The following is an 11,302-nucleotide window of genomic DNA, read 5'->3' on the forward strand; positions in this document are numbered from 1 at the left end:
AGACCAGGCTGGTCTCGAACTCACAGAGATCCGCCTGCCTCTGCCTCCCGAGTGCTGGGATTAAAGGCGTGCGCCACCATCGCCCGGCTTCAGGATGATTTTTTTAGTCCATCCACTGAAGCAAAGCTTTTTTTTTTAAAGTAAAATAATGTATATGTAATATCTCCCTGCCTCCATGAGTATGTTTTGACAGTAAAGCAAAAGATATACAATAAATTATAGATTGTTATGCAATGTTATGAAAAAAATAATACTGCAAACATTGCCTTTCCAAGTTATGTTTCCTATGACCCGTTTGTGTGTAGGAGAAAATTGAGTTTTCACTGACATTTATGTCGCATAAAAAAAAGATAAAATAATTTAACAATATATAAAATAAACAAAAACAACCTGGCATATTGACAACACTCACTTTATAATTTTTACTTTATTTTGTAAAAGAAGCAACCACTTTAATCAAAAGAGAGGGCATTTAGTATCCCAGTTTATTAGATGCTCTTCTGTATATACCATATTAGGAAATCTATAATCTGTGGAAAAATTACATCTGTTTTGATGTCATGATTTTACCTTTGAGTGAAAACAGCAGAGTGTCTGGTTTATGCCTTATATGACTGAGATAATATTTTCTCAGTGTTTCCAGACTCAAAGCAAAATTTCAGAGCAGGATTCTTGTTTAAATTTAGGAAGAAAAACATTTAAAATCTATGTTCTTTCTATTTTCAATTGTTTCTTTATTCTAGTACGTTTTAATGCTTATTCTGGGTAAGCCTATTCTTAAGTGTTTATTTTGACTTTGGATAAAGTACTAATCATTGCCCCTTGGATGCTCCCATTGCAAACTCAAGTATCTGGATTTTAGTCTTTTTATGCATCTTAGAAGAGCAACCTCCTGCCTTGCTTTAGAGTTTAAGCTAAAAGCAATTTAATTTGATTTAATCTTGGATTATTTGAAAGATCATTGATTTTCCTGTCTGCTTGGCTGTTGTTTTGTTTTCAGTTTTGACAAGGCTTTGAATTGACTTTGCCATACAAAGGACTTCATAAAATAAAGTTGTGGCAAGAAAGAAGAAAAAAAAATGCTGTTTTAAGGTTACCTGGTGATATACTTACATGACATTTGCTTTGACAGAACTCAGTGGGAAATAAACAGCCTTGCCACTAGGAAAATCGTGCTACAGAAGATAAGCAAAAAGGATAATGAATGTCATAAGCTGCCAAAATTACTGTTCCATCTAGGAAAGTTTATGTCAGATGAAGGAAGAGTAGATTAAAGAAAACTGCTTGTTTATGTGTACAAAGATGCCACATTAACTTCTCACCCCATGCTCTTGAAGCAAAGCCTGATTAAGCTGGTCTGTAGAAACTTCTCTTGAACATTTACAGAGAAGCTTAGAGAGACAGCCAGATGGTGGTGAAAGGGTAACTTGATGGAACAGACAGCATCAGTGGATGAATACACACCATTACATCACATATTTACACACACACACACACACACACACACACACACACACACACACACACACACATAATAGAGGACCCCCTGATGGTATTTGATGCCAAAATCATGTTTAACTAAAAGTTTAATTCCAGAGCAGGTCATTTAATCACTTAATGAGCAGAAGATTATAAAGTATACTTAATTACTAATTCAATGCTAATCATTCATTGTTTGCTTTTCCAGACTCAGGGTCTACCCTGGAAATTAATTCTTTGAATGATTCTTTCCATATGGACAGTTGACTGGAAAACGTGAACAATAAATTACTGACTTGAACATTGATTCTTACCATAGAAGCAATACACGTTCTGATGGCCATACATGGAAAAACTATCCAACACGATGGGTTTGGAACATTGCCCTGTGAATATAATGTACTGATCATCCATGATGAAGGTAGGAATGGCAAAGCTTCACCATCCACTTCTTTTGTTCTATCATTCTTCATTTGTTTACTCTCCCTTTCCTTTTCTTTATATTTCACAACTACGTAAAGTACATATTTACCTATCACAAGTAAAAATGGAGCATACTTAGAAACAAGATCCAGTCTCAGGACTCTTTAAATAAATCGTTTTCCAAATATTGATGAAACAACCTTTTTAGTGACTAATTACTTAATTGCTTCTAACAACTTCTTTGGGAGTGATATGCAAATTACTATGAGAAGGAAATGAATTAGCCTGGGGTTGATGTCAAGGAAATTGCTTGAAGGACTAAACATTTAAATTGATATCATTCAATAATTGAAAGTCATTGTTTAACTGGTAGGCAGAATACCAACAATATTTGAAGACAAAAATCTGAGGTATTTTATGAATTGAAAACAGCTTTTCTAAATTAAGCTAAGATTTCGAACCATTCAAAAAATTAAAGATGTTTCTGAGAGACATGTTATTTCAGAAATGAGATACTAAACAACTGAGCCAATGTGTTGCGGCATTTTATCATATAGTAAAAACTGATATGACTTGAGATGTAGCCAAGTATTTTATAATAGAGAAGGTGGTAGAGTGATTAGGTTATTAGGCTGCTACCTTTTCTTGTGATAAAGCAAACAAGCATGGCAGATCATGGTTGTTCTCCAAAGATGAACTTTTTAAGTACTAATCAAATTTCTCTTGCCAGTAAGAGATTCTAGATCTCTTACTAAATTACAGATTTGAGTTAATATTTGCTAATACACGGGGGTGGTAAGAATTCTTTGATTCTGAGTTTCTCAAATGCAGATATAAGGATGAGATCAACACATAGACAATGCTCAATCAAAGGAACACTAATAATGAATGAACTAGAAGAACAAGATTTAAATTGTCTTGAATTCCAAGTATGTATGTGTTTTATAGTATTGTTAAAATACTTTTTGACCCATTAACGTCATAGAATTTTTAAGTAGTAAAACTAAAATAATGATTTAGGAATCTTAACCTACTTAAATATAGCAGGTAAAAGTAATTCATACATGCAAACACCCATCTTTGTTTTGTAACATGAGCAGAGCCTGCTTGTTGGGGTTTCTGTCCCACCTGGTTCCCCACAACTGGCAAGCCCCAAAGAAAACCACACAGAGATCTCTATAAGTTATAAAGCTGATTGGCCCATTAGGTCAGGGTACTTATTAGCTCTTGTAGCTTATATTAACCCACTATTCTAATCTATGTTAGCCATGTGGCTTAGTACTGTTTTTAGTGGGGCAAGATCACATCTGGCTGCTTCGGTGGTCTGGGCAGGAGTGGTAGGAATCAGCTTCCTCTTTCCCAGTATTCTCCTGTTCTCATTGTATCACCTCTACTTCCTGTCTGGTTTTCCTGCCTATACTTCCTGACTGGCCAATCAGTGTTTATTTAAACATGAGTGACAGAATACAGACAATTTCCCCACACCATTGTTTAAAAGATTCAAGTATGTAAAATAATACAGACCTGCCCTAAATATCCACATGCTATCCTTTTCACTAATGTTTCTATTATTCACTTATTTATATAATTAGGATTGATTTCTCTTTGCATCAGCATAGAAAAAAATAGACTTGGTGGTAAACTAAGTATTAACCCTGGTGATTCTTGAGTTGAAAATACAGAATTTCAGTAACATATGTTATTATAGAATGAAAACTGGACATATGTCTATTACCAAACTGTTAGCAACTGTTTATAGCTGTAGGCATTTTCATCAGCAGAATACCCCAAGGGAAGGACCTATGCTGCATTCATTACTCTGGCTTCTTAAAATACACTTTTAAAGGGTTCTTACTTTGCCTTTCTGACTAATACCTTTTGCCTTCTTTGCTAGTATTGTTCTTTAAATGAAATTTTAGCATTTTTCTCTTTCCTGCACTTATCTCGGATAATCTAAATTTCCAATCTCTTCTCAGGAAACTCCATTCAAATTGTGTCTGAAATAATTTAAAGTTATTCAGACTCAACATCTTTCCAGATATTCATACGTTTATTATGATCTCATTATCTCAAATTTCAGGTGCATAATGATTTTCACATTCCCAAGACAATTTCTGATGCTTTAAATACAAACTTCAGGTGGACTTTTTAAGTCTTGTTTTCTCTATTTGTTATACCTCTGGATATAAAAATAGAAGCAGCCATAAGATACACATAACAAAGGTATAGCCATGAGGTCAGATTATCTGAACTACATTGTTTTTATAGGCATAAATATAGTTACCATGTTATATTAACTTTGAGTAATTACATAAAGTTTAATTCTTATAAGTTAGCTCTTTAGTTCACTAAATGCTACATAAATAGCAGGTATTTATGACATCCAGTCACTTATTAAGTAACTCTCTTTTCAGGCCTCTCAGCAATTACTTAGTGCTTTTTTTTCTTAACTCACCCATAGCTTTAAAACATAGTTTTCTACATCAAATCCTACATGGCATTAGATAATGGAAAGACAAAACTACCAAAAAAAAAAAGAAAGAGAATAAAGAAATATGGTTGAAATAAAAGTAAAACATAAATATACTATAATAAGTTACGAAGAGATAGCTGAGATGGAAAAGCTAAGTCTTCATTTCCTGAGGTTATGTAATTGCAGCCATAGGTACTCAGTGCAATGAAAATTATCAATACTTAAGGTGGACAATTACAGCAATGACATAACAAGGATATCACAGAAGTGCTGAAAAAAGAGAAGAAAATGTCACATGAGAGGAATTCTTAGAGATGTTTCATAAATATGAAAGGATATGGAATAAAATGTTCATTATTCAAATTTAGAGGACAGTATGATACTTTAACAGATGTATAAAATATATTCCCTCAATATCAGAAGCAATTTTGTGTAAAATCAAAAACTAATTTAATTATTATTATATTTTCTTTTCAATATAAAAGTTTTTCAATGTTTCTAATGTTTTGAATGATATAATGTATATATTATTTTGGATTTTTTAATTTTATGATCATGTTAGCCTGTCTGTTTTGACAGACAAGAAGTAAATAAAAGCCTGCCCCAATTTCCTCCACTTGCAAGGTCAGCACTTGTAGTATAGAGAAAGCTTGTTGGTTCCCGGGTGCTAAGAGCTGAAATAATCACACAGAAACTATATTATTTAAATCACTATTGACACATTAGCTCTAGCTTCTTATTGACTAACTCTTCTTTCTTAATTTAACCTATTTCCATTAATCTGCACATCACCACAAGGTAGTGGCCTACCAGCAAAGTTTCAGCACGTCTGTCTCCAGCAGCAGATCCTCTTTTTGACTCTGCCTTCTTTCTCCCATTATTCAGTCTAGTTCTCCACATTTATTTAAGTTCTGCCCTGCTATAAGACCAAAGCAGTATCTGTATTCATCGGTGATAATCACAACATACAGAGTAGAATTCCCATATCAAACAGTAGTGGTTTAGTGTGCTGCCATAAGCAAGCTTTATTCTTCATTCTTACTCAGAAGAACAAAATGCATGAACCTGAGTGCAAGATCACTTTTCTTCATATTCTGACCCAGCAGGAACACCAGTAACTTAAATTAATATCATGCAGCATCAGGACTCCAATGAATAAATCAAGAGTTAGTATTCTATGTGATGATGCTCATGTGCTTGTTTCTTCAGAAACATTTGTGTTGACTGCATTAGGATTTACTGTTAAAATGAACCCCAGAGTGTAGTACTGAAGCCACTGACTTGGTCAGTAACAACTTATGCTTTACTTTTCTTTGTTTTTTTTTTTTTTTATAATCTTTGTCACATCTATTCTTTTTTTTTTTTTTTTTTATAATCTTTGTCACATCTATTCTTTTGTTGCTTGAAGTAAAAACCTTTATACATGTCTCACTCACACCCTCTTCAACCTTATCCTGATGAGTTTTCTCAAATATTTCATACTAGTTTCACTTAATTTCATATGGCCAGTCATTTTCTTGATTTCTCCCCTCTACTTGCTTTATTAATTAGTTTTTCCCAGTCTCTCTAAGGACCACATTCTTAAGTTTATCATCATGTCTAATACAGGTACCTCATTATCATATTGATGAATTCTATTCTTTGAATGCTGCATACTTTTCTGCTCAGTTCACTGAAATATTTCAAAACTTTTTTTTAATCTGGGAAACATTTTACATCAGTCTCTTTATTGATACCTTAGACAAAGCCCTCAATCAGTCACTAAAATCATTTTTCCATTTATATTTTATTGCCTCATGATTGTCTTGGAGTTTTTTTTAAAGGGTATTAATTAAAACCACAGTTCCATTTTCATTCTGTGTTCATACCAATTTAGCTGAAAGTTGATGGAGTTAACAGTCATTCATGATTGACAGGCTCCTTAATTGTGGGACTAGCTTCCCTGCCAGCTTAACTCAAAAGACATGACATTGCCCACTCTCCATTTTACTCCTGTGGGTAGTTCCCAAGATTTATATCTTCCTTGCCTTGATATTTTGCTTTCAAGCTAAAATGGGTATATGACAGTCTTGCTTCTGATTCTTTAATTATTGTGTTTAGAAAACAAAACAAAAAACAAAGAAGTGACTGTATTTTAGTAGTATGGTATGGTGACCCAAATGAGACTCCCCAAAATTTCTAATAACAGTATGCCCATATCTAAAATTTATGTTGATGTCAATAGACCAGTACTGCTTTCATCTTTAGTTGGAAGTCCTGTTTTGTTTTAGTGGGCAGTGGTGTCTGCACAGATTCATAACTATTCAAAAAGATAAGAATAAAAACTGGTGAAAGCTTAGTAAAAAATGGGAACTTTGTGTCTCACTTTCCACAAGGCAAGGAATACCTAGGGAAATGGGATGAAAAAAAAACACTAAGAGGAAGCAGAAGGAAAATAAAGTGTCATACTTTTCTACTCTTTTATAGCACTTGTGATTACAGACACAAGAATTGTGCAAGACTGTGATTTTCAGTAGCTCATCATGTTTCAGAGAAAGGTCTACTGGCTCCCTGAGTTTGATGACATTTAGAGCTGAAAATGAGGGGGAAGGAAGTAGGAGAGAAAAATAACAAGGAGAGGGTGTATGACTTACTAATTGAGTTTCCATTGTCAGTTCCTTCTTGAGTTTCCATAGTCAATGGTCACTGCAAACTGACAAATTAATTTTATTCAGTGTAATGACCACTCGGTCCACACTAATGTAAGTGATCCTTCAAATGGAGTCCAGTAAGCATCCATAATAATATTCATTGGATCATTAAATAATAAATAAATATAGAAGGACAATGTAGGAAGAAGGAAGTCAGTAAATGGGAACACAAGAGAAGGTATTAGGGACTGGATAAAAAATTATTATAAACTTCTAGAGGTGCTTAAATTTTAATTAGCCTTATATATTACATATATGAAGAACATGGTATTTCTTTTGATATATGCAATATATTAAATTATGTAATCTTATATATATATGGTATGTGTGCATATGCATATTATTAAAAATTATAAACCTGTTTTTGTGTGCAATATTATGAGAAAAAATATGTATGTGTGTGTATGTGTTTGCAAGACAAAAGTCAGTTGAATATTTGTCATCTCTTGTGAACATAGTTTACTTTAAATAAACATATCTACCTATTAGAATATTGTTCACAAGATACAGACACATTTACATTAAGGATCAAAGATTCATCTGAATAGCTGGATAAATCTGAAGATAATCATCTTTCTTTCTGAAACAAAACACAGCTCACTGGAAAGTTATACCTAACTACCTACTTTTTGTGGGTAGATGTAGGGGGCATGAGATCCTTGGGCTCACAGAGAAGCACTAGTGAAATCAGGAAAGTTAAACATAAAGAGTTGTATCTTCAAAAGAAAAAACGATGTATAGCTTGTTTTTTGACCAGAATGCTGGAGCAGATCTGCATATAACTTGATTGTTGAAATATTTATAAGGGTAGGCACTCCTGCCTCACTGAGTGTCTTACATTTATCTCAAACATTTCAGACCTTTACCTTGAACATTATTTTTCAGTCAACATAAAACACACCCTTATAGGAAATTTGGTATGTATTTTACAAATGGTGGTGGAAGTGCTTAATAGCCTTGTTACCTTTGCATAATCTGAGAGGCCAAGACCATGGCATATCCTTCCCAGATCCTTCAGATGTTATATGAAGTCAATCTATAGAATCCAACTTTATGAAAGTGGTCACATGTGCTTTGCAAAGAGTTACAATGTAGTCATGCCTTAATCTTTATTGTGTACACGGGATTGTGTTAATTGCCATCAGGAAACTTATTTCTAAACTGCCCTGTGTCAAACTAATGAGGTTTGAAATGATGAACACCATTTACTGAGTCCTGTTGTACTGGACTTCTTTTTTGTCTCATACTGAGCAACATTCTGCTGGGTGTGGTGGTCACAAAGAACTTCACAGACAAAGAAGCTTGAAATTAACTAATAAAACATTCCCTGTAATTTTAATAATTATATGAGCAATAAATTTCTTGCAGGTATGTTGCATATAAAAATGGAAAAAAGTAACTTTAGATGTGTAAAAATTTCTCTAACTGAAATTAGCAAATTCATTTGCTTCACAAATCTGGCAAATATTATTACTTTTAATTTATTTCCTTATTGATACTTAACAGAAGTTTGTCTTTTATAGTAGTAATTTGCAGTGTGTAATAAAGTTGTAAGATCTTTTACTTATTATGATCCTTTCCATTGTATTTTGAATTTACATATCAACAATGGCAAGAAGAAAAGAGAGTAAATAGTAAATATTAAAAACTACAAACTCTTAGCACCTAAAATAGAACACAATTAATTTTAATAAGTTCTGACACAACAATAGGCAGAAAGACCAGCCACGGGGTTAGCGCTTTGGGATGGAAAGGTCACCACTAAACATGATTTTCGTTTACCCTTTTAATCCCAGTGTCACACGCTTTCTCTGGCAACACCAGCTCCTCAGATTGCTTCAACATTTTGTGCTGAGCTACCTTGCTAATTTAAAAGCCATAGTGATTATGCTCTGTTATGATATTAATGGAAAGGTCAATGAATTCATAAAAATACTTTTTCCCATTTATCTGACACACCAAACCTTTTCTTCTTTTACAATTTTCAACACAAAACTGATCATCTGGGTCATTTTGCATAATAGATGAATATAAGTTGTCAACTTTTGTGATAATATCACTTTTCCCTGTCATGCCCTCCAAGGAGAGTGAGGATGTCTGGGCTGCTTGGTATGGTATGCGGTCTCAGTTTAAATAACAACAAGAGCTGTAATAGGGAAGGAAAAAAAGGAAGAAAGTCATTCTAATAAGACAAGCTACAACACAGCAGATGAAAAGGTTAAAAATTACCTTCAAAATCTCACATTAAGTGCTGAAGTAGTGACTGTTAATGTTCCTCCATATTTCTCTTAAAACCGGTTTTACATTGAAATTATTTCCATGTGATGTCCAAAGGATGGCAGGCAGTGGAACTTTAGTAAGTTTGAGATAAAGGAGTAAGAGATAAAAGTCGTATGAGTTAAAATGAGTCATAATGATATGTGATTCTATTTCTGGAACACATCGTATTCTCTGAGACACAATAATGCTTTTACTTTTTCAGACAACACATCCAGATTATAAGACAATTTTCATGATTTTTTTAAATTATGTAACAGAAGAAGTATGTGTCACTTTAAGTCAGGTCAAACTTTCGCAGAGAGACCTCATAAAACAAGTAGAACTCCTCCCCTGTTTCCTTAATATGACAATAAATGGAAGAAGGATATTGGTATAAACATCTTATGATTTGAGGATCAATATTAATTACTACTCAGAGTTCATTGGTAAAAGCAATTAGGAGACTTTGATTACAGGCTTCAGATTTCACTTTGCAAAGACCCAAGAGTTAATTAGCTTTTATTCTGGCAAAGTTCAAAAACATCTGAGAATGAGTCATGGCATATCACTCTGATAGGGTTCAAGACCCATAAATACATTTTGATCATTTAATCAGAAAATAAGGGTATACTATAACTTACCAAATTCAAGTTATTGAACTTCACATCTCCGGCTATATACAGTAATCAGGTTTTATTGACTGAATTCATACTACTATTTCAATGCTCTGAAACAACTCAAGCAGGACAGTGGTGCCCTCAAATGCCCAAAAGTGTCAAATGAATATCTCCCTTTCCTATACAAGTGAGAGTAATAAATTCACAGTAAATAGCACATGCATGTTCACAAACTCAGTAAACACATCACATATTATACACACATAAACCCCACATCACATATACCCCTCACACACAGACTTACTGCGTACTGTTTTATGCCTTATTAAACACATATTTACTATACACACACAACATACAACGTATCATGAATAGACTCCACATCACACACACAGATCACACACACAAACCTCATTACCAACATGTATACACACACCTGGAAAAAGCCTATTGTAACAAGGAGTTTGAAAATTTCTAAAAGGGGGGGGTGAAAACAGCTAACTTTAAAAGGATATGAGCAAAATTCATATGATGCTGTAGAAAATTAGAAAAATCACTAGAAAAAATTATATTCATTTTGTGACATATCTTATTATCTTGTTGGAAATTTCCTAGAAATAACCATTATCATTGAAATTAACTTTAACAAATACAATATTTCCCCGTAAAGCTTTTGACATAAATGAGAAAGTTAAGGTACAAATGGCCTAGCAGTATTTGTAATACTTTAAACAAACATAAAAATAAATAAGTATGTAAAGAAATTAAAGGAGTTGACAGAATTATATCTAAAATCCAGAGAGTGAGATACTACATAATATAAACCTGGAAAAAGACAGAAGTGCATATGAAGGAAGAAATTACATAAGCACATACAGAGGTATGTTTGCAGCATAATTTATTGTAATCTCCATAACGTGGTTGACTTCATGTGTATGTGCTATGTATTTTATGACCATTTAATTCTTTCCTAAGTAAGATTAGAGAAGATTTGGGCATGCTCTACAGAAAAAGGTTATAAAATTAAATTCAATTTTCATGAATAGCATCTTACAAATATTATTTAGAATGCCAGTTGTTATAATAGGAGCAGCGGGCTGCTTCCCACCACCCGGCTAGCTTTACCCGAAATAATTACACGGACACTGTATTCTTTTAAATACTGCTTGGCCCTTTTCTGTCTAGCCTCTTCTTGGCTAATTCTCACATATTAATTTAGCCCATTTCTAATCATCTGTGTAGCACCCCTAGGTGCGCTTACCGGGAAGATTCTAGCTATGTCCATCCTGGGTTGGAGCTTCATCCCATGTGCCTCAGAGAGCAGAGCTCTCGCCTCTGCCCGCAAGAGTGGAGCATCTTGC

The sequence above is a fragment of the Microtus ochrogaster genome, unplaced genomic scaffold, assembly GCF_000317375.1.
Source record: "Microtus ochrogaster isolate Prairie Vole_2 unplaced genomic scaffold, MicOch1.0 UNK2, whole genome shotgun sequence".
NCBI classification, from domain to species: domain Eukaryota; kingdom Metazoa; phylum Chordata; class Mammalia; order Rodentia; family Cricetidae; genus Microtus; species Microtus ochrogaster.